This window comes from Phodopus roborovskii, unplaced genomic scaffold (genome assembly GCF_943737965.1).
Source record: "Phodopus roborovskii unplaced genomic scaffold, PHOROB, whole genome shotgun sequence".
Taxonomy (NCBI): domain Eukaryota; kingdom Metazoa; phylum Chordata; class Mammalia; order Rodentia; family Cricetidae; genus Phodopus; species Phodopus roborovskii.
The window spans coordinates 8,079,329-8,104,690 of NW_026126602.1; the positions used below are offsets into that span (position 1 = coordinate 8,079,329).

The 25,362-nt window shown below is 41.5% G+C and overlaps 1 pseudogene; it reads right to left on the bottom strand.

Annotated features, from left to right (window-relative positions):
- Nucleotides 1-24,140: 24,140 nt before the first annotated feature.
- Nucleotides 24,141-24,916, bottom strand: LOC127237426 (UL16-binding protein 1-like; annotated as a pseudogene).
- Between the last annotated feature and the right edge of the window lie 446 nt (nt 24,917-25,362).

Here is a 25,362-nt window from a genome sequence, read left to right on the forward strand (position 1 = left end):
ATTTTACATGTCGATCCCAGTTCCCTCTCCCTCCCTCCCTCCTTTCCTCCCTTTTACCCTCTCTGCCCTCTCACATGCACTCTAACCACCCTCCCCTCCCATCCCCCCACCCCAATTCCATATGTAGGGGAATGCCATCCAGTTGGGGTCATGTAGATCTGACAGGTCCTGTGAAGTAGGGACTAGGGCTTCTCTCTTGTCTCTAGATTAAGGCAGTTATCCCTCCATGGGGGATATGTTCGCAAAGTCCTTTGTGCACCAGGGATACATCCACTGTCTGAGGTCTCTTAGACTGCTCAGTCCTTCTGGCTGAGACCCATATTCAGGGGGGCCTGAGTCAGTCCCATGCTGGCTTCCCAGCTATCAGTCTAGTGCCCTTTAGCTCCTCCTTGTTCAGGTAAGCTGTCTCTATGTGCTTCTGCTGCATGGTCTTGTCCTCTCCATCTGCTTCTGGGTTCTAGTTCGATTCAGTGTTTATGTATGGGTGTTTGCTCCTATTTTCAACAGGCATTAGTTGAGGGCTCCATGGATAAGTTAGTTGTTGATCTCACTCTCCAGGAAGGGCATTTATGATAGCCTTTCCACAGAAGCTGAGATTGTTAGTTGGGAGCAGTCTTGTAGTTCTCTCGACCTTTCTTTGTGTTCAATTTTATCTTCAAACCAACATTGGCTCCCTCTTTTATGTTCTCTCTCTCTCTCTCTCTCTCTCTCTCTCTCTCTCTCTCTCTCTCTCTCTCTCTCCGTCTGTCTGTCTTTCCTATTTTCTATTCCTAACCATGCTCAATCTTCCTGGTTGCACATGTTTTCCTTTCCTCCCCCTCATTTTCTCCTACTTCTCTCTCCATTCGCTGTCCTCCCCCACTTCTCCTGAGCTCTGGGGGACTTGTCCCTTCCCAGTTCTGTGAGGGACTTTATATGAATCTCTTAGAATACTCTTGTGTATACTTTTAAAGAATGAAAAAAGATTGTTTGTGTGTGTGTGTGTATGTGTGTTGCCTACTACATCTATGTACCATGTGCATGTCTGGTGCCAGAAGACAAAATAGGGTACAGGATCCCCTGGAAGTGGAGTTACAGACAGATGGGAGCATACATGTAGGTGCTAGGAAACAAACCTGGGTTCTTGAAGAACAGTTGGGGCTCTTAACCTCTGAGCCATCTCTCCAGCCCCTTTTTAGACTTAAAAAAATGTAGATAACTTTTCATCAGTTCTGTCTTTCCAGGAGGACTAATACTCACATGTGTACTCAGAATTAAAAGGGGCAAGTGAATCTTTTTGTTGACATGTTTTTCTAGACAAGGTTTCTTTGTGTAGCCATGGCTGTTCTGGAACTTACTCTGTAGACCATGCAGACCTTAAAATCACAGAGATCTGCCTGCCTCTGCCTATCAAGTGCTGGGATTAAAGGTATGTGCCACCACTGGCTGGCTCTCTCTCTCTCTCTCTTTTTTTTTATTTAATTTTTAAGATTTATTGTTAATTTTGTGTGTGGAGGGGTGGTATGTGAATTTGTGAGCACAGGTGCCCACAGAGTTCAGAGCTGGAATTATAGGCAATTGGGAATTGCTCCGTATGGATACTGAGAAATCAATTCAAGTCCTCTGCAAGAGCAACTCGTTCCAAATCACTGAGCCATCCTCCAGATCCTTATTAACCACTGGGTCATTCCCCAACCTCTTTTGGCAGTTCTTCAAAACGAGAAATACAGAGTCATCTTGTGACCTGGGAATTCCCCTTCTAGTTATATACAGAATGCAGTTTCTTAATGAACAAAGCGTGTGGTGAGCATTCAGATAATGATCTCATTCACAACTAAAGTCTCATGTGTTGGGCATGGTAAAACACCCCTGTAGTTCCCCAAAACTGGAAGCTTAGTAGGAGGATTTCAAGTTCCAGGTAACATAGTGAGGCCCTGCTTAAAAATATAAATAGAAGAAAATTGTAAATAACAGGGAAAGGAGACATCCTGCCTTCAGATTCTTGGTGTCTTTGTCACATTTGAGCTTATATTTCCCTGAAGGTAACCTGGCTTTTAACAACAAGATTGATTTACTAACACCACTTGTTCACATGGGGGAAAGGGGACAAGAGTTGAACATGGACCCAGGCTGTCTGAATCTAAAACAAAATAAGAAAGAAGAATTGCAATGCCTCCATGAGTTTTCGGAGAAAGCAGAAAGTCCAATCTATGGGTGTGCTCACGTTATGGATGGAGGAGATGATTTGCTGGGAATAAAGAGTAATCAAATGAGTGAATTCACCAAGTGGAAAGAAAGCTCACAGAATGGGAGACAACTCTGTCAATTTGCATGTTTGATAAGGGATTCATCCAGAGAAGTGTGAAGAACTCTCCAGGTTCAACAAGCTTGAAGAGTAGACCAGGAATTTAATAAACTGAGGGAAACATGGGCCTGGAAAGTAAACACTGAGAAAGAGCCATCTCTATTCTTCAAGAAAATTCAATCAAAACCACAACTACATCCAGCTTTTACTCACTGAACGGTCTGTAACAAAACAAAATAAAAGCAGAAATACAGAGGCAAAAAGTAAGTTGGTTGCCACCTGCTGCTGTGGGAGGGAGAAACTGGGGAAATGGGAAGTAGCAACTGAGGAGTAAGTGTTTCTTCTGTGATTGTGACACTATGTGAGTATTGTGTTGACAGCTTTAAGTATACTAAAGACCACTGGAGGGGACACCTTCATGGGTGAGCTATCTTGTGTTTTAATCATGTCTTGACAAAATTAAAAAAGCAGTAAACAAGAGCGGATCAGTGTGTAAGGAAGTTAGTAAGGGTATCCACTAGGGTGAGGATGGGAAACGAGGAAGCTCCCATGGAAGAGCATTGGGCAGCTGTTTAAAGTGACAAATGTAGAGTTATGTGACCCAGAAAGTCTCCTAGGTACATGCACAGAAGATATGAAAGCATGTATGCATACAAAAACCCAGAAACCAGGGTGCACACAGTCATTGCTTATTTGTATCAACTCAAAATCCAGCAGCCAAGGAACAGATGAGTAATAAAATCTGAGCTATGAGCACAATGGAATATTAGTCAGGGATGTGGAATAATATTTTAACTAGGCATAGATATGTTACATTTGTTTATGGTGTGGAATATTACTTTAACTGTGTAAAGGGGTGGTGCTTTTGTTTATGCTGTATTTGTTTAATTATGTAAAGATGTATTGTATTTGGTTCACCTTGGCTGCCTAAGGTACCTGATTGGTCTAATAAAAAGCTGAACAGCCAATAGCTGACAGGAAAGTGATAGGTAGAGCTGTCAGGCAGTGAAAATAAGTAGGAAAAGAACAAGAAAAGAAGAAAGGAGAGAACGAAAGAGAGGGACCTTTCTCCTTTTCTCTTAAAAAGTAACAAAATCTGCCTGTTGCTTCTTTTTCTGGGAGTTGGGGGTTATGACTCTCAGATTAAGAATTCAGTTGAGGCAGCTTTCAGCATGTTGCTGCTCTGAGGCAATCCTCTGAGAACAGCCATGCTTTCTTTGTGTTAGCATTTGCTCAGGTGTCCTAGCCTGCACTGCACCGCCAACTTCACATGAACTGTATAGTTTCTACCTCCTAGAGCAAGGATTTACCACCCATTGAAATTCATTCTAGGGAAAAAAAAAAAAAAAAAAAAGAAAGTCGTTTTGACCCCCTCCCCCCATCTGAATGCCCCATACCCCATCGAAAGCCTTTCACTCCTCCAGAGCTAAGCTGAGAAAACAAAAGATCGGCGGGGGGTGGGGGGGAATGAATGATCTCAAAATAGTGAGTGGAAATAGCATGGCTTGGGTTTTGATCTTCTCCTTCTCCTTCTTCTTCTTTTCCCCCTTTCTTTTCTCATTTCTCTTTTTGCAGAGAGAGAGAGACAGAGACAGAGAGAGAGAGTTCTCTATCTTGGGCTGTGAGGTCGGAGACTTTAACATACCACATGTGTCTTTGGCTGGGACATTTCTCTGAAGGGCATTAACTTTGAGAAGAGTTTGGGTGGTTCTGAATGACTCAGATGTAAACGATGAGTCAGTTCGTGTTGCTAAAACTGTGGTCCTTTCATCTTAGCTTTTGGAATACTGGATTCTTTCAGCTTGGCAACTGTAAGCATTTATTGATTATTTAATAGATTCTTGTGACCATGAGAATGAATACAAAAGGAGACTATTTTCCCATGTCAATACAATATATCAGGCACTACCTGATACCTGGAAAAATAATGGACTCAGGAAACAAGACTTTTTTAACAACATTAAAACTGTTTCTGATCAATCTTTAAACGTACTCAAAGTTGAGTCTCTTTTTATACAATATTAACCAAGACCAAGTGACCTCTATTAAAACGCACAAGTATGGTTTTCAGTGTGGAGAGAAAGCCCATGTTGTCTCAGGCCACCACATAGCAAGCTGCCTGTTTGCTGTCACCGCATAACAAATGTTGTCTTAATAGAATCCTCTTGGATGAGGCTGCACATGAGGGAAACTGATTGAGCTTTTTGTTGTGCACAGTGTTTTAGAAACTTCCCATACCTTCTTTCAATCTCACCCCACCTCCATTTCTTAAGAAAGTAAGAACATCACCAGCAAGCGATACAGGAGCAAACTGAGTTACAGAATAAGCAGTAAGTGGCAGGTCAAGGTTTAAACCTTGAGACATTCTTTTTATGGCTGCACTTGCTGGATTTTCTATGTGCAAAGTGCTTCCAGGAGAGAGTCTGATGGCTGGATTGTTGTGATAAAGACAGGTAGAATTAGTGTTGGCTCAGATGATTTTTGTTATGCCCTTTCTGAGTGAAATTCTAAGGTCTCACGTTGAACCCTTGCACTTCTGAAGGGATCGTGAATTACTATATAAACATTTTATTTATCCAATTGAGACAGACACATAAGTGAGAAAAGCCATGAGTTCCTAAGGGATAGGAAATGGGATCTCAATACATAAAGCTCTTCAAGTCTGAGTTTCAAGAATGGCTCCAAGCTGGGCCTTAGTGGCATCTGCATTTAATTCCAGCATTCAGTAAGCAGAGACAGAAGGACCTCTGCGAGTTCAAGGCCAGCCTGTGCTACACAGAGAGACCCTATCCAAAACGAAACAAACAAAAACCAGGAATGTCTCCATGTAAATAGTTTACACTACAGACTATTGGTAGAGAATCAGTCAAAAGGCCTTGGGCAACTGGAAATTTTGCTTGGGAACCCCACCCCCAGAGTATTAAAGCAATCCATTTGATGCAAATGCGTTTCACAGCTTGAAAATAGTCTGTTTCAGCTGACCTCAACAAGGGGGAGCTCATGGACCCCAGACTGATAGCTGAGAAACCAGCATAGGACAGACCCAAACCCCCTGAATATGGGTGTCAGGTAGGAGGCCTGGGCAGTCTAAGGGGCCTCTGGTAGTGGATCAGTATTTATCCCTAGTATTCAAATGGACTTTGGGAGCCCATTCCACATTGATGGATACTCTCTCAGCCTAGACACATTGGGGGAGGCCTAGGCCTTGCTTCAAATGATATGACAGACTTTGAAGATTCCTTCACGGAAGGCTTCACCCTCCCTGGGGAGCAGAAAAAGAATGGGACAGGGGGGGGGATTGGTGGAGAGCAGGGGAGTCAGGAGGGAGAGGGAACTGAGATTGACATGTAAAACAAGCTTGTTTCTAATTTTAATTAAAAAAAACAAGAAAATAGTCTGTTTCTTCTTGTAGAACTGATAAAAGCTTTATACATTCAAGAACTCTAGCTAATCCATAACTTACCTGGGGATAGAGGTTCTGACTTACAGAGATGCTGATGGCACACTGTAGTGTTGAGATTGTGATGAAAATACTGACTCCAACAGGAGTCTAAGACAGAATTTAGAGATTTTTTTTAACATTTATATTTTTATTATTAGTGTGTGTGTGTGTGTGTGTGTGTGTGTGTGTGTGTGTGTGTGTCTGGGTCTGTGTGTCTGTGTGTTTGTGTGTGGTATGTGTGTACGCATCATGTGGGGAACACATATGAGGTCAGATGACAACTCTATGGGATCTGGTTTTCTTTTTCCACTTTTTTGTTTTGGTTTTTTTGAGACAGGGTCTCTCTGTGTGCCTTTGGAACTTGTACTGGAACTAGCTCTTGTAGATCAGGCTGACCTTGAACTTACAGAGATCCACCTGTCTCTGCCTCCCCAAAGCTGGGATAAAAGGCATGTGCCACCAGCACCAGGCTTCTTTTTTCCACTTTTAAGTGAGTTCCAGGATTGAATTTAGTCCATCAGGCTTGTTCAATAAGAAGCACCTTTACCTGCTGAGTCATCAACTCACCAGCAACCCCTTCCACCCCTGGCACTATGGTTTCAAAGATGAATAAGCTCATTGTTAAATAAGATTACTCCAGCTATCTAGATGCCCATTTCTTGGGTTATTAGCCTAGGTCCTAACAGTGTGCTTCATCACACTGGTTGGTAGCCTGCTATGAGCTCTCTTATAAAGTTGGTTTCATTCATCTTTCTTAGGACTCTGTTTATTACATGCACTGCACATGGCAGAAAGCATGCAGTTATTCAGTGCAATCACTGTCATTGAAGCCTCTGTCTGGCTGCCAGTGAGATCATGAAGATTCCTGGGATTTATTAGATTGTACTGGACAGTCATGAGAGTGTTTTGATTCACTATAGCATTAACAATCCAAACTGTGTCTATCTGTCATATAACACCATATATATGTCGAGAGTAATTTAAATTTTAGTCGTCAGTAATAACCTTGGATGGTACTAAACTATATTGTAGATCATTTGCATTCTTTTTCTCCCTTATTTACTTTTATGTGCAAAAATGTTTTGCTAGCATGTATGTGTACCATGTACATGCAATGCCCTCGGAGGCTAGGAGAGGATGTCAGATCCCTTGGGACTGAAATTACAGATGGTTACTAGTCTCCAGGTCCATGCTGGAAATAGAATTCTTTATCCTCTGGAAGAGCAACCAGAGCTCTTAACAGCTGAGCCATCTCTGCAGCTCCTAACTTGCATTTTATTTGTTGGAATCCACTAACATTTCTGTTTATTAACTCTAGGATGATAACACTCACTAGCCAGTCTGGGTCTTACAGAAGGCTGAGGCAGAAAGATGGTTATTGTTGTTTCTGAAGAACACAGTCTGGGTGATTTAGTTTTTCTTATTCATCCAGTGTCTGATTCTGACAAGACAGCACATACATGCTTACTGACAGAATGAGCATCAGATCCATGAAACTGACTACAAAGTAGTTCTAATCATCATCTATTAATAGCTATCGGCAACACAGGCCTCAAATGAACAGGCAAATGTCAGTGGTATGAGAACTGAAGATGACTTGCTGGTACATTGTCAAAACTTAAAACAGTGGTTTTGAAAAGAGTCATAAACAGAATTAAACGCCTTCATTTTTCAAGTTCCCCCACCCTACCTAGATTCACTGATCTTTCAGCTTTCTATTTTTACTAGAAGAAAAAAAACTATGTTAGGAAGATGTTTGCATTGCTGTAGATGCTGTCTGGGATGTCATGGCAACCACTTGCTTTTCATCAAGCAGTTTGTGTCAAGATAATACATTTAGCAACTTTCTGCAGTATGTCTAAAATGATGGGTATATTCCAGCTATCACTTCAGGCATGGATACCTTACCCAGAAACTCATAAATTCTCACTTGTGTGAGAAAAGGATGGGACACAGGGATCACTTATGCTTCTGAAGAAAACCTTTCTTTCTTTCACTGACAATGGCTGACTTACAGACCTTCTGTAGCTGGCAGGCACAGCACACAATGCCACCACACAAGGATAGAGGTCCATCACACAATGCCACCACACAAGGATAGAGGTCCATGAGGAAATGAACAGACTGAAATACAGTTCAGCCCTAGGTTCTTGACTCTGCTATGAAGCATGGCACCAAAGACTATGAGACTCGATTTTCCTAGCTGAATGATAGTGAAGTGTGTTTAGAGAAGTCCTTGAAGCCTTGGTTTCTGTGGTTGAGGCTTTGCCTTCATAAGCCTGTGTTCAAGAGGCTCCCCTAGTATTTCCTCCTAGACAGGGAGAGCAGTGTGGGTAAGAGTTCATGCTTGGAATGAAAACAGACCTAGGTTTAAATAAACCCTGGCTCTGCCCACACGCTTACTATGTCTCCTTGGAAGGGTTCCTCATTTCAGAAATGGACCTTATAATAGTAACCAGCTCATAGGGTTGGTGGGAGACTCCACATGAGCTTAACATGATATCTACCTCATATATTAGTTATGCGAGTGTGGTGGTTTGAATGAGAATGGCCCCCACAGGTCCATATCTTTTAATATTTGGTTCTCAGTTGGACAAAATGTTTAAGGGGGATTCGGTGTGGCTTTGTTGGAGAAGGTTCATTGCTAGGGAGGGCTTTGAGGTTGTAAAAGCCCATGCTATCCCCAGGTCGCTGTGAGTGGTTGTGACTCAAGATGAAAGCTGTCAGCTAGTGCTGTAGCATCTTACTGGCCTGTCTGCCTGCAACTCCCCTCCCCCATCATGATGGGCGTAGACTCTAACCCTCTGAAACTATCAGGCCCAACCAGACAAGTTCTTCTATAAGTTGCCTTGATCAGGGTGTCTCATCACAGCACCAGAAAAGTAGCTAAGACATATGAGATAATATAATAGAATGTATTTAGTATGGTGCTTGACCCATTGAAAGTAATCAATAAATATTAACAAATATCAATGCCAGCCTTAACAGATATCCCCCTTAGGAAACTGTTAATGTAACATATGACTAGCCAGCCTTGTAGAATTAAAAATAATCAGACCAATGAAACCTCTTCATAATAAAGATAATCTGAGATATATTAATGTTTGCATATTGGGGCATAATGTATTTCTTTAACAGTCTAAGCATCTGTAACCTCTAATTGCTCACAGCTAAAAGTCCATTCCATTAACCTGCACCATTGGGATTAATCAGGCCTGAGATCCAGACTCAGACAGTTTCTGTAGAACCTTTTTTCTTAGCTTTATGCTATCACAGAAGATATATTCATCATTAAGGTGGGAGGGGCGCTGATTACTCCCTGTCAGCCAGGAAACAGAGAGATAAAAAGAAAGGAGAGGTGGGCATCCTAATATCCTCAAAGTACATGCCCCTGATGACCTAACTTCCAGAAGGCTCCATCCTTTCAAAGTTTCACTACCTTCTAATAGAGCTATAAGCTGAGCAGAAAGCCTTTAATACACAGACCCCCTAGCAGACGTTTAAAAGTTGAACTATAATACCACAGGGTGAGGAAAAAAAAACATACTAAATGACTGAATCCCAGACTTCAGCCTTTGCAGCTAATCCCCCTGTGGCCAGTGAAGGATTGTATTGTAGTTCTCCCGTTTTCCACACTATATTTTAATGTTATATTTAGTTTTTCTAAAAGCAGAGTTAACTCTGCTTTCCTGCCCTAAGTTACACGTAAGTAGAGTCACATGGATATTTTGTCCTTAGTTACATACTGCCTGGCAATTGGATACTGTGTGTGTGTGTGTGTGTGTGTGTGTAATATACTAATAAACCTCTATTAACTCCATGATTACTTCTGATGCCTCTGGATTTATTGAAAATCTCAATTTTTTAAAGTGCTGTACATTTATTATTTATCCAGCTACAATATAAGTAACAATTTAAAATCAATATTGCAAAAATAAGTCTCCTATAATAAAGGCCCTTCATAATCTCATCCAGAGACAAAGCCCCTGTTGTATTAGTATTTGTTGAGGTATATATTTTTCCTCATTCCCCTTCCCCCCTCCACTCTCCCCTTCCTCCCTGCCCCTCCTGCCCCACAGGCCTCCAATTTACTCAGGAGATCTCGCCTTTTTCCCTTTCCTAGGTAGATTTATGTTTGTCTCTCTTAAGGTCCTCTTTGTTATCTAGCTTCTACCTCTAGATTTGTTCTATGCATACAGTCACTTGATTAGGATAAACATAGAGGGTTAAAAATCACAGATTCATTTTTCTCTGCCAATAAACGTTTTTCTCTGTAGTGGTTTGAATCAGATGTCCTGAATAAGTCTTTAGTTTGTGACTGTTTGCCCTTGTTGGAGAAGATATGTCACTGGGGTGGACTTAAGGTTTCAGAAGTCTCCTGAAATCCCAGTGAGCTCTTTACCTCCCCCTATTTGGGGGGCTAGGAGCTGACCTCCCAGCCACTGCTCCACTGCCATGTCTGCCTGCTGTTGCCATGCTCCCCACTATGATGGTGATGGACTTCCCTTCCATAAGTTACCTTAGCCAAGATGCCTTATCACAGCAACAGAAGAGTAACTATTAGAAATTCGAACGTGGGAAAATTTACACACTACAAGACAGATTACCTGGCATTCTGAAAAAGGCAAAATTCTAATGTCTGGCAAGGGTGCAGTGGAGAAAGAACTCTGGGTAAGGGGGGAAGCAGAGGAAGAACACTGGGTAAGGTGGGACTATAGTAGAACTTTTTTGGACTACTAGCTCCCAAATAACAACATGGAGATTCTTATTATGAAAGCTTGATCTTGGCTTAGGCTTGTTCCCAATTATCTCTTATAACTTAAATTAACCATTTATATTAATCTACATTCTACCATGTGGCTCGTTACCTCTGCTCAGTACCATGTGTCCCACTTCCTCTGTGTCTGGCTGGCAAATGTCCCCTCTCTTCTTCCCAGAGTTCCTATCTCTGCCTGGAAGTATCACCTATCCTCTCCTGTCTAGCTATTAGCCATTAAGCTCTTTATTGAATCAATCAGAAGGTGCCTTGTCAGAGACACATCTTCACAGTGTATAAAAAGATTATTCCACAAGAAGGGATAATGGAGGAAGAACACTCTAAGGAGTACAGTAGAGGAAGAACTCTGGGTAAGGGGGGCACACTGGGGAGGTGAGCACTTCAAAACAGTGGTATTGTCCTTCGATGCTGTAATAATGGTTCACGTTCAGCATTCATTTGCAAAAACCACAGAGTTAGTAGAGATTTGTTAGTAGTGAATAGTATAAGTGATTGACAGGTAGTGTGTAACTAAAAACAAAACACATGTGGCTCTACTTATATGTAAGTTAGAAGAATGTAAAAAATAGACTATATTTTGTATCAATATTGGCTCATAACTATAGCAAATATACCACATGATTTCAAGACTTAGTAAGAGAGGAATTAATAAAGGGCCTGAGGGCCTACAACCTCTCTGAATTTCTCTCTAAAATTAAAACTGCCCCCCCAAAGTCTCTATTTTAAAAGTCAAGGTAATTGGGCTAGATCATTGTGCAAATTATACTGCTTATGCCAGATCCAGGTTCCTTCTAGTCATTAATCTGACCCCCATCTTGCCCAGGGTATCATTATTGTCTGCATGGATACAGGTAGATCACAATCAACTCCAAGTTCCAGTTGGAGATAAAGGGAAGAGAGAGCGAAGAAGGCATGCCCACAGTCCATGAGTCCAGACCTGCACACTGCTTCAAGGCGTATTCTATTTTGAGGGCTTGTCCTGGCTGAAAGGAATGCTAGAAAATGTCTACACAGACGCCTAAGAGTTCATACTGAGCTTTACTCCATCTAGAGTGAATGAAAAGAACATATTTCCAAAAATGGGGGAGGGGTACAGATTTATCTTCCAACAAAAATAAATAAGATCAAAGAGAGCAGTTTTTTAAAACCTGACTTAATACATCCCTATAATTATGGGTATAGAAAATGTTTTTGTTGTGAGAGAAAGTTGAAAATCATAAAATAGGGGCTCTTGTTAAATAATTGTGTCTGTTGGTTTTTTCTCTGTAAAATTTCTGAACACTATTCAATGTTCAAGACAGCTTAAATATGTCCTGATGTGTATAGATGGCTTGTTACCATACCTTTCTTCTTCTTAGAAAAACAAAATTAGTGGGTAGGGGTATGCTTCAGTGGTACAGTAAATGCTTGGCATGTGTAAGGCTTTGATCTCCATCCAGCACCACACAGAAGCAAACAAAACCTAAGCTGAAATAACAGACATTTAAAACCAGTTTTGAAAAATCAATATAATACAGAGAAGGAAACATATTTTAAATCTTTGATTCAAGGAATGCTCACAGACTCAATGAGCTTATATAACATTCTCAGACCAGGAAACCGAACATTGTCACCACCTCCCAGAAGTCCACTAACTACATGTTTATTTATACAGATGTTCAACTCAATGATGTCAAATTGATCATTGATATTAGTATTGACATACATTATTGCTATTATCATTATTTTTATTATTAATGAGGGTTGACCAAAGTCCTACACACTTATTATACACAGAGTTACACTGTGCTACACTCTCAGACAGAATGTATGTCATACATGAGTACATTTAAACCACATTTGTATATAGTGACATTTCCTCTATCATTACACTGCATATTTTAAAGGCAGATCAATGCAGACAAATAGAAGGTTGCTCACGTCATGGATAGCTAAAATTAACATCCTTGGTCACTCTGCACATTCTCTGAGGTGTCCAGATAGCACCAAAAGCCAGCCACACAAGTCATGGAAACAGCTGAGGACTCCATGTCACAGTCAGTGAGGAAGATGATTCATGTCCAGGGCTATTATTAACCTCAAGTATGTGCTAAATGTGTAAACAGATTATTAAATAATCCCTTGGATGAGGAAAGAGAAAAGGAAGAGCTGAAGTCCCAGGCACTTTATCTCTCCCAACTGTACCATCAGAGTCCAAATCTAGTGTCCGCGTCAGTCTGTGTTCACACCGCTTAGACTCCATGTATCTGTCAGCTGCCTGGGAAGGCAGAAGCAGCAGGTGTCCATGATCTATGAGTGACTCAACTCAGTGCACTTCAGAGTGTTCCATGAGGAGGAAAGGCAGAAATGCATACAGCTGCAAAGATCCAGAACCTCCAGTGAGCATTTATACTTTCCCCTCTCTGTTCTTTTATCACATTTTCTTTGACCTCAGATGTGCCCACTTACTCCATTAGACTTGCTCTGTTAATGCCACTGCGTGCAGTCGTTTGGTTTAGGGAAATTGTCAGCATCTTACATATGCTGACTTACATATGAAGACTCAGTCTACAAGATAAACATCTGCCTAAAGTCTAAGTGGAATCAAAACAGCCTCCCCCAAAACAGGCCCACAAAAACACAATAAAACATGTAAACAAACCAACTGTGGTACAACATGAAACAGGATCAGTCTTTGCCACCATTCCCAACACGGAACTCTCTTGTAACTACCCTAGTGACAAGGGCACCAGAAGCCTCTATTGCTGTGATGTCTGGTTCTTGACATTGTTAAAACCCCAGGGATCCCCTAAGTGGCAACATCGTCTTTATTTCAAACCTGTGATGATTGGCTTCAGTGTTGACTGAAATTAGAATCACCTGAGTAGGAGCCTCACTCAGAGAATTGTCCTTGATGCTTTCATTGCCATGGCAAGCCCCCCATGCCAAGTGTGAGTTCTTTCCACTTCCTTTCTGCTAAGAGGCAAACAGCAGCCTCCTCTGCAAGCTGCCACCACAATGGTGTTCTGACCCAGTGCATGAGGCTAAGTGTCCCTGGACTGAATCCTCTCAAGTCGCCAGCAAGATGAAACTTGTTTCGCTGAAGCTGCTTCTGTCAGCTACACAAAAGTAACTAGTTCAACGCTGGTAAATATTTCTCCCTCAGCTCCAAGAGCCATTCTGGCAAATTAGTCAAACCTAAGAGATCTATGGGTCAGGGGCATGGATGACTTACATGACAATTGTCAAGCAAACAGGACAGAACATTGTGGGAGTAAGGCTTCAACCTGTGGGGTTCTGTCTCTAGGTAGATAATGTCAGAACTGAATTACAGAACACTCAGTTGGTAACTCCTAGAGAATTGCTTAGGGTGTGGAAACTCCCACACACCAGATCACAAAAGCTTTCTGTATTGCACTGAGTGTATGAGTAGAAAAGAAAAAACAACTTGTTTTTCCCTTAACACACAAAAAAAAAAATCTTAAAGAAGTAATAGTCCTAAATGTACCAAATAATTACAAATTTGACTTTCAATCTTGGCAGATTCCATCAACATTCAAAGTCCCAGTGACTGAGAGAAATTGTCTAGGAGGGAATAAAGTTCAATGTGAGCCTGAAGCAGAAAGCTTAAGATTATCAAGTATCTGTATGACAAACACTTTTCTATTCTTTTCTTGTTTGGTTATTAGGAGGGCATAATTGCCATTGTGATCTAATAACTAAGGACAATGAGTGAAAGGACTCAGGTACATGTCTGGTGGGAGATAAAGAAAAACCTAAGTCTGTTGGACTCTTACATAACAGGTTCTGCAAATGACCTCACATTCTGTCAGCACAGTTACCCTGCAACATTTGAAGAGATGGTGGTAATGTGAAAACAAATCAAAGCTGAAAGCTGTGGGGTTTCCAGACTACCTACAGGTTCATCAACAGCATCCAATGTACCCTGTGAGTGTCTCCATGAACCCTGCAGCAACTGGCTTCCCAAGGGAGCCCAGTGATATTTGGAAGGGTAAAAGCAGATAAAGGAAATGGAGGTGGGGCTTGAAGCCAGGTTTATCTTTTTGATTCCACATTGTGGCTTTCCCAAATGGATTCCTATCCAAGTGAAGCGTGTCTGGAGAATTACACTATAGGAGTCTTGTGTTTCTTGGATTAAGTACCAAAGATTGGACAATTGATAAATAACAAAGGTTGGTTTTAAAAGTTTTAGAGGCAGGGAAGTCTAAAGTTAAAAGGCTGCATGGGATAAGGTCCTTTTTGCTGGTGGTGTCCTTGCTGACGGGAACTCTAGAGAGCCTGAGACAACACAGAGCATTACAAGGGAGACAAGCAAGCACGCCTCTTTGGGTCTTTCTTTCTGCTCTTTACTCTTCTTTTCTTTTTCTTTGTCTTTTGTTGTCTTTACTTACTTTTTATTTCTAGATGAGACCTGTTTTTAATAAGCCAGACTGGCCATGAACTCATGATTTTCCTCATTAGCCTCCCGAGTGCTAAGAATCAAAGTGTGTTCTTCTTCCTTCTCCTTCTTAAGGCACAGCTTTCTCAGGACCCCCTCCCCTCACCAGTGTTTCTTACCCTAATTCTCCCCCACATTCTAAATCACCATGTGACTGAGGATGGATTTGGGTAGGGACATCCAAAGCATATTCATAGCACTAATGTTTATGCTTGTTACTGAATATAATCACTGTAAATCCTGGAGGCACATGGTTCTCCGCAATCAAGCAAGAGGTTTCCCATCACTTCTAGACTCCAGGCGTAAGTGCAAATAAGGTACAAATGACAAATGACTCAATATTTCAGTATGAACAAGGTCCCACCTAAATGATGATGATAGTCTTATCAGGAGAAATATATCTTTAAGATGCTCTGAATGTACAGCTTTCATCTCTTATTTCTCTCACTTCTTGTCATTATAAACTCTGGGGTGACTGCGCAGGCCCATACTTACCCTCCTCTTCCAATACCTTAAAGGAGCTCTTGCTATGCGAGTCTATGTCATGCCTCATCACCCAGAACCACCCTGTTCTTTGGGAAGACAGACACTCCCCACCAAAAAAAAAAAAAAAAAAAAACACTAGAAAAACAATCTCTGTAAAGCAATTTGTGTCCTTTTTTTTTTTTTTGCTCAAGGAAGTTTGAGAACTAGGGAACTTAGGATCATGCTCCAGAAGAGGGAGGTGTAGGGGTAGTGTGAGCACATTCTTTAGTTCCACCACCCAAGCAGAGTTTACAGCTGGAGAAACATCAGAGCTAGGTCCTCCTGGTGTAGGGCCCCTGCTGCTGGGCCTAAGGGCAGCAGGGACTGTTCCTGGTCTCATAGCCAAATGTAAAGACAGATCCTTCAGACAGTCAACGCTACTTTTTAAAGTGAATTCCATTATTTTTCTAGCTGCCTATGCTCTCAAGCATGAAATTATTTTTAATGTTTAAATCCCAGTAATATTTTTTTTTAAAATCGGTACATCCATTGCTTTTTTTCATTGCTGTACCAAAATATCTGATGAAGAGATCTTAAGGAAAAAGTGTATATTTTCCTTCCTGGTGGGGGTGCCACAGTGGTAGGAGTGTGAAGCATGTGGTTGACTTGTATTCACAGGCAGGAAGCAATGAGGGACAAAAATGCTGGCATGCCACCCACTTCCTCCTTTCTGCTCAGTCTAGACCTGAGTCTGTGGAATGCTGGCACCCACAGGCAGGGAATGCTTCCTGTGTCAGTAAAAGCCTCACTAGGAATGCCTCCCAAGCAGGTCAAGAAGTTTGTTTGCTGTTAATTCAAAATCCCATCAAACTGGAGCTTAACCATCATTACCATTTTTCTTATCCACTTAATGGGCACACCTACTCAGTTAAAGGCCGTTTCTCCCCTCAGCGCTCAGCTCCAGTCTCTCAGCTCTCTTTTCCTCCTTCTCTCCCCTCCTGTAGTCTCTTTCTTTAGCTTTTATTGTGTGAGGCTTAGCTTAAAAATTCTGAATTTTAAGGGACACCTTCTTTCCCTTCCAGCTTGGGTTCCTCATCCCCCATCTTTACATAACAGATATTTTTTAACTAAAAGAGAGAAGACCACTTAGGTGGAGGGAATGTTAAGACTCAGAAGTTGACTGTGAGGTTGGACACAGTAGAGGGGTGATATGAAAACAAAGAGCCGTCTCCTTGGGTGACATCTAAGAGGAAATCTGAAACTATGACTCGGATAGCCTCAAAATGCATCAAACGTATAGTCTTCCTCTGGAAGAACTGTACGCTGAAAATCTGATTTATAGAAGTAAAAGGTAGGTCTGGCATTGGTGGCTCACGCCTTTCTTTAATCCCAGCGCTCAGAAGGCAGAGGCAGGTGGGTCCCTGTGAGTTTGAGACCAGCCTGGTCTACAGAGCAAGTTCCAGGACAGCCTCCAAAGCAATACAGAGAAACTCTGTCTTGAAAAACAAAACAAAACAAACAAACAAAAAACAGTAGTAAAATACAGGGAAATCATTTAAAATATATTTATGTGTGTTAAATTACTGATTAATTTGACTTCTTGTCCAGTATGCCTGTTTAAAGGGCAAATGTTCCTCTAACCCTTCAGAATGTACCATGTGGGCACCCCAAGCACATATCACAGACTACATTAAGGGAAAGTATTCATGACAACTTCAATTTGTCTTTAACTCAAGGTTTCTTTTTTTTTTTTTTTTTTTTTTTTTTTTTTCTGGCAATATCAAAGGAGTTGTGTGAGGATTGAACCCACAGCCCTGCTCATACCCATCTGACAAAGTCTTATCACTGAGCCACAGCCCCATACCCACTTTTCCTTAAGTTCAAATGAGAGGCGTTTTTCTCTCATTTTGAATTTTGAACATATTTTTAAAAAGTAAAAATAATTACCACATTGCTTCCGTTGGCACTTAGCTTATACAAATGTTAATGTTTTAAATAAAAATATTATTTTCCTTCAGCTGTATTTGTTGCTTACTTACTGAATTCTATGTTTCTTCCTAGGAAACAGCTCTGGAATTTCATTATGAATGATATGAAGAAAATAAGGCAAAAAAAAAAAAAAAAAAAAAAAAAGAAAAAGAAAAGAAAAGAAAATAAGGCTTGATGAACGAGAGTATGATTTTAGGTGTGATTTTAAGGATGTATTGACTCCATAAAATAAAGTATGTTTGCCTTCTTTTCAAGGTTCCATTTTGTGCTTTAAAAGCAAATTCATGTGTAGGTTGCATATTTCTTCTGAAACGTTGCTAAAAAGGAGACATCTGCTTCCTGTGAAATGAAGCAAGAGCAACACTTGTCGGTGTTTTTAGCCATAAAGAACTGTAGTAGGACAGTGTTGGTGCCGAGGACTGCATGGTTAATTCTGGAGTAGGCAGGATAAGCTATTTGGAGCTGTAATTTTGCAGTAACTAGGTCTTAGGACATGAATGCCAGGCAACTCACATATGAATCATCCTTTGCTTCCTGTTTTGTTTTGTTTTTTCTTTTTTTCCCCCTGACATTTTGAAGGGCTTCTTAGCTTCAAATGATGCTCTACTTGTAGAGACCTTGGAGACCTTTTGGTCCACTGAAGTAGACCATCAGCAAGAAACTTGACCATCACTTGGTATCTTTGTTGTTGTTCGGGAAGTCTGCTAAGTTTTAAAAATATCAACAGAGCTCAGAGCACAGAAAGAAAGAAGTATGTAGCAATTGTCCCCTAAACTTAGTACCATATCCTCTCACATACTATATTCAGTTCTGGGCTTTGCATCTAAAAGGAGACAGAAAGCTTGGAGAGAGTTGAAAGGAAAGCTCTAAGTACAATTAAAGGTTTGAGAAACTAGTCCCACTCTAAGCTTCAAGAGGTTCTGTGGATCCTCCTGCTGTCAAGAACTCAGCTCAAAGGACTCAGATTTTCAGCTGCAGAGAGACTGTTGACTTTGCTACTATACAGAGAGGGTTCCAGTTAAATATCAAATGTCATGACCATGGGAGGGTTTACCTGAAGAACTATGTGTGCAAAAACACAACTCTCATCTCAAAGGGGATAGTTTGTTCTGGAGCCAAGTATGAGTGAGCATGGCCTGGGAATGCAGATCCAGGTTACCCCAAATTCCACATTCCAATGTGGAAGCTTTTACAGTAACAGAACAAAGAAGGTCAACTATATTGCTGGAGACTTCAGGTAGGCAGCTGGAAAGTACAGTGGGGGAAACTCTGCTGAAGGCCTCGGATGCTATCTGATGCATTCTTAGCTGTTGGTTGATTAGAAATTAGTGTTTTGTTGTACAAATTAGGTGAATCCAAAAGTTTCACCTAGGGGTCACAGAGATATTAGGTCAGGTACAGAAAAGGGCACTATGAATACTAAGGGGCCAAAGGTGGACCAAGATAATTAGTTTTTGGATGTAGAACATTCCAAACTCTCCAAGTAGGCTCCAACCAGCCAAGTGCCTTTCAGAAGTGGCAGTGGAGGCTGCAGCTCCTTTCTGGAAACTTTTGTTCACAGAACATAGAAAAATTCTTTGCAAAGAACAATGGAAAGTAGGGTAGATTTAAAAAAAATAGATCTACCATACGACGAACAACTTACTGAAGAGACTCCTGTACACCCATGTTCATTCACAATAGGGAACAGAAGCAGCATATGTGGGCAACAAAAGACAGAATGGACAAAGAATATATACACATCGAGAGATCCTGGCTCAAGGAAATAAAGCAGAAAACAACAGAGGCAGACTTCCACGGTCCACCTCTAGCCTCTGCATGCACAACCATTTACATATTCGCATATGTGTATCACAAGTGAACACCACACACAATGTCTATACATACATTGGGGTATCATTCAGTCATTTGCAGCAGAACAGATGACCTGGAGGATGCTTTTTGAAGAGAAAGGTAAATATTGTATACAATCTCACAGAGGGAGTTAAACAAACAAAATAACAACATGAAAGTAGTCTAGAGATTGGGGAGGGTCTGAAAGTGATGAGAGAACAGGAGAAGGGGGAAGGTACATTTGATTGCTGCAGGATAAATGTACATAGGAAATATCACACTGATGCCTGCTAATGGATACAATTTATATCTATCTAAATAGCTACACACATACGTATATAGTTGTAACTACGAAGACAGAGACAGGCAGAGGAGAATGGAGTGAGGGAAAGAGGGAGAAAAGAAAATTATTTTCAATTTTCAGGAGAGAGCTTTGGCCTACTCGATTCAAAGAGAATGTAATCAATAGTCCTCTTGAAATGTCTTTTAGCTTCACAGCCATTTCCACTTATACAAATCAATGATTGATCTTACACCTCAAATGGAGAGATACCCAACCACAAAGCTTAGGGTCAGTGAAACAGTGATGACAGACAGTAGCCTTATTGGTGGCAAGTAAGTAAATATGGCTTGAGAGGATGACAACGTTGTGGCAACAGCACGTTCAGACCAAATAATTAGTTACTAGAGACTAGTACCTCTCTAGCTGTAGCTCAGCTTCACCGGTAACCCTGTACAACTTCGAGGAAGGTCTGAGGAAATGGCTCAGTCAGCAAAGTGACTATGGTGAAAGCACAAAGATCTGAGCTTGGATCTCCTGAACCACGTAAAAATACACACATCAGGCACATGCCTAGAACCCCAGCCTTGGAAAGGTAAGGGAGTGGTGGAGTCAGGCAGATTCCTCAAGTGCCTCGCCTGACCAGCCTAACTGAATTGTTGAGCTTTAGGGGTGGTGAGAGACCCTGTCTCAAAAACTTAAGATAGAGCATGATTAGGGAAAGATACCAAGCATCCAACTAGGTCCTGCATATATGTGCATGTGAGCCAGTGCGCGCGCGCGCACACACACACACACACACACACACTCACACACAGACACACACATACACACACACATGCGAGGGGGAAAATAAAACTTCAGAAAAGTCATTGGGAATTGTGTTAGTTGAACAGTTTTAGTTAAAACTGAATGCTTATGTTTCCCTCCTCCAAATTCGTATGTTGAAATGTTCAACCCCACAGTGAGAGCATTAAGGGATGATGCCAGGTGATTAGGTCATGAGAACAGAGCCTCATGAATGGACTCAGTGACTGTGGAATGAGGTGTGTTTGATATTTCCTACTGGTTCCCATTGCAGAGTTTTTAAATCCCTAAGGTGTTGCTGGGTATTATGGTTTAATTCTGGAATGTTCCCATAGGCTTGTGTTTTGAAACCCTGTCCCTAGCTGGTGGCACTGTTTTAGGATGTATGAGCTCAGCTTAGGCAGTGGAGCCTGGCTGACAGAACTGGTCAGTGGAGATGAACTTTGGCTGGCTTCCATCACTGGTTCTGCAGCCTTCTCTGCCTCCTGGTCCTCTGTGTTGCCCAAAGCCTCAAAGTCATGGTCCAGCTACCATGAACTCCATGGGACTCCTGCTGTGATGGACTAAAACCTTTAAACCCTCCACACTTAAGTTGTTCTGGCAGGTGTTTTCTCACAGTGATGGGAATGTAACAAAATGCATGGAGATAGGAGTAACTTTTCTCCTCACTGAGAGTCCCTTTGACATACCTTAGCTTATTCAAAGAGATGATGGGGTAGGGGTGCTCCTCCATAGTCTCAGAAAAGGGTCCGGTCCCTGGGAAAGCATAGTAGAATGGGGTAAAGGGGAGTGCCCTGGAAATTGGAGGTCAATAGAGAATAATTGTTATAAAAACACAGACTGATCTTTGAGGAGGCTGTTAACACATTGAGGGGCTATGAGCAGGGCACTCAGGGAAGCATAGGGTACCTGGAGAATCTCTTCATTTGTCTGTTCCTCTTTATCCTTTAAATAAACTAGAAAACATAAGCAAAGCATTTCCCGAATCCTGTGAACCACAGTAGCAAATTAACCAACCAGATTGGGATGGGGAGGGAGGCTGAGAACAGTTTATAGCCTGTCCTTTGCCCATTAGGCCTCCGACCTAAATTGTTGTCTCTAAAGTGGGCAGGATCTGTGGGACTCAGCCCTCAGCCTTTGGCTCTGACAACATCTCCAAGTAATGACAAAATTCAGCTGAACTGTGGGATGATGTTGGTTGTGAGAAAAACTCCATACAGAAATGTTACTGAGTATGGGAAGAGAGAGAAAACACAGTCCTATAACCCTTTAAAAATGTCTTTCTTTGCCTTTGATCACACAAGGACAGAGTAAGAAGATAACTACTATGAACCAAAAAACTGGTCCTCCTCCTCCTCTTTCTCCTCTTCCTCCTCCTCCTCAGATATTGATGGAGGCCCAGGACTTCCTGGCCTGCCATACTACAGCCCAAATAGACCAAGATAGTTATGAACACCTGTAACCCAAAAACTTTTATAACAATTTTAATAAAAAGGATATTTTATTTAAAATTACAGTGCTGTGACATGCATGTTCCTTTGTTTGTAGAGTCTTTCACTTGGTATTTATTTTGACCCTGTGGATTCTCAAGTGACTTTGGAGACTCAGTAGGGTGCAAATGATAAGCTGTATAAACATGCCTACAAGTGTTTACTGTTATGAAAGGAAAGAACTATGAACCCTGAGCGTTTGCACAGGACTAAAAGGGCTAAAAATGTCCTGTTCTCAGGAAAGCAAAATCTCCTAGAGATTTTGCTAGCAGACCCATGCTGTTCACTATACTGAATATTTTTTAGCTCAAACTGTCTATATACTGCATTGCCAGGGATGCTAAAAACATCAAAGAAAATTCAAGACTCAATTTTCAATATTAATATAACAGTTATAGAAGTATATTTGCCAAATTCAATTAATCTAAATTTAATATAAAAATCTAAAATACAAGACAATTGTTTAAGATTCATGGAAAAAGTCACTATCAGAGAAGTGTGTGTGTGGGGGTGTGTCTGTCTGTCTGTCCTCAGACTCACAGGATTACATATGGATTACAGTGATGGACCACCACACCCCACTCATAAATTTTGTTTTGCTTTTAAGATGTGGTCTCTCTACATAGCCTAGGCTCACAGAGATCCCCTTGCCTCTACCTCCCCAGTGCTCAGAGCAAAGTTGTGTGCCAACACCACCAGGCCTTCAGAGAATTTTTTTTTTTTTTTTTTTTTTTTTTTTTTTAGTTAATAGGAACTCTTTATTAGCTGGTTAGCAACTATATCCCAGTGCAACACCAAGCCTTTCTCAGGTAGAGCTTTTAAGCACAGAAACCCATGCTGTGGGTTACAAACTTTAGTAAGCAAGAACAGTTAGCTAGAAGTGGAAGGACAGGAGCAGAAAAGCAAGGTGAGCACATTGAGAGACTTCCCCTCACCATGCACTGGGATGCACTAGGCCTTTGTTTTAGTATTGGCAGGTGGTGCTGTCCAGGTGCTGAGTTTTACAGCCTGAATGCACATGTCCTTCATGGAGTCAGTTGTGCTAAAGTTTGGGGCTGTGTTCCAGTTATCAGCAACTTCTACTAAACAACTAGTCCTTTATTTCTGTTTTCTGTAATTAACAACTAGTCCTCTATTTCTGTTTTCTGTAATTAGTTGTTACAAATTTTCTTTAGTGATACCTGAGATATTTGATTATTGCCAGTCTCCTTAATACACTTTAGCTTACAAGGTAATTTGTCAAAATAGTTTTGAAGTTCTAGTAGTTTAATAACATACCATCCAAGCATCAGGCAGGGGAGGTGGCACACACCTTTAAGCCTGATGCTGGGGAGGTAGGGCAGGTGGATCTTTGAGGTCCAGGCCAACCTGGTCTATACAGGGAGACCCAGCTTCAAAACATTGTTTCAAACAGTGAACCATATATTTTATACTGTCCATACTTTAGAGTCCTTATTCTGCCCATGCACAGGTGCACGCGAGTGTCTGTGTGTGTGTGTGTGTGTGTGTGTGTGTGCTGGTGCACTTGTGCACAAGGCTCCATGTGGAGTCAGAGAAAACTTGTGTGAGGTAATTCTCCTTCCATCACAGCTCTGTATGTGCAGAGAGACCTCTCTGAGTGCAGTAGAGCTCTGCACTGACCCAGACCCTGCATCGGAGGATGTGCATCCAGGAACACCAGCTTTCCAGGACCTCCTAGCTTTCCCTGCCAGAGTGTCTCTGAAGGGCAGCCAGCATGTCAGACTGAGCAGCCCAGTGAGTATGTGAGCATTGCTGGGATGCCTAGTGCATGTCACAGTAAGTAAGCTATAATAGTGATGACATTATAAACTATCACATTTTTAGTTACAAAATATCCATTTCTATCATATATACTCATTTAGAAAAATGTACATTTCTTATTTTGTTCTGGAAAAGACCGCCTAGTACAGGTATACTTATAATAAATATCTATTACAAAATTAATATTGTTAACAAAAGTTACCTCCCTGCCAAATATCTTGGGGATTATGGGGTCTTCCTAATCTTTCTCTCACTAACCTCTATACTAATAAGTTATTTACACAAGAGTAGTAAATTGACACACTAAGGAGATCTGGGTATCCTGTTTCCTATGCTAGGGTTGGCTAATAACCACATTCTTTTCTAGACCTCTAGTTCAAGTAGTTCCATGAAGGGTAAATCCCACCAAGGAGCACCAAGGAAACAGAACAAGGAGATAAGGAAGGACCCAAGTACTAGCAAAGATAAAGAACATGAAATCCTGTGTCAGCAGCATCAGTGTTCATGTGGGTGAGGCTGATGAGAAGAGAGAGGGACTGCACCAGATGAACTCTCACCACACCCTCTGGAGCATCTTCAGCCCGTCATTGCCAAGGACTGTCCTCAGATAAGAAACAGGAGGGAGCAGCTGAGGATTATCAGCAGGACAGAGATGTTGGGCTTGATGGCCAGTGATGAAAGCTGCTGGTTCACATCTGGAGTAGCAGTTGATGAGGCTGTAGGCTCCAGCTTTTTTTCCAAGTGCAAATTGATTATCCTTAAGCCAGGACCTACAGTCCCCTTGTGAGGTCATCTTGAAGAAGGCAGTGACATCCCTGTCTTCCTCCCACATCTCTTTAATCCTGCCAGATCCAGGACCAACTTCAGTCAGTTTTACAGTGCTTGAGTCAAAGTGCAACATTTGGTGCCCATTGAGGTCAACATCCCAAGATGCATTGAAATGTCTCTTTCATGCCAACAACACATCTTGGCCTGCAGAGTGAGGGCCTCTCTGGTTATATTATTCATGAGAATCACTTGCTGTTTGATCAGGTCAGCTCCATCCTTCAGAGTGTCATGCTGTTTTTGCAGATCTTTGTGGCATTCAGTCTGTTCCCCCAGAACACCAAAGACATGACAGTTGTTGACACTGTTGTAGGAAAGGAAAGTCTCTCTGTTCAGTTGGCCTTGGACTCTGTCCCTCCATGCTCCAGACCCTGACTTGCCAACAGTGAAGCTGTAGCAAAGAGAGACAGCATCATGTGGCATCACAGTGCCCACACAGCTCAGTAGAACTAAAAGGCGAAGATTCTGCGAAAGACCTTGTCCGGGTGCTGCAGACTTTGCCATGGCTATTTCCTGAGTCCTGGCTATGGGCAGGTGTGCCTGGAGTTGCAACTGAGCCCTCAGGGAACTTGGGCAGCAGAATCAGGAGAGACAGAGGGAATAATGTCCATGCCTCCAGTCGCTGTGTCCGCATCCAGAGAAATATCCAGAGAAATATTTTTAAGGTAGACTATTATCTGAATTAAGAGCTAAAGAAAAATAATAAAACAATAAAAAACCTGGGTTGAAACCAAGATTAGGAAAAATAAAATGTGTCTATAAGCCATTTTTAGAACAATTGAGAAAATCTAATATAGATTATCCATAAGTCAATATTATATTATTAATGTCAAGTGTAGTGATAGTGTTATGAATGTAAAATGCATTGCTTTGGTTTTAGATGATCTGTCTTCTCTCTCTCTATCTGTACATATGTGTGATAGCCAGTTGAATTCTTTTTTTTTTCTTTG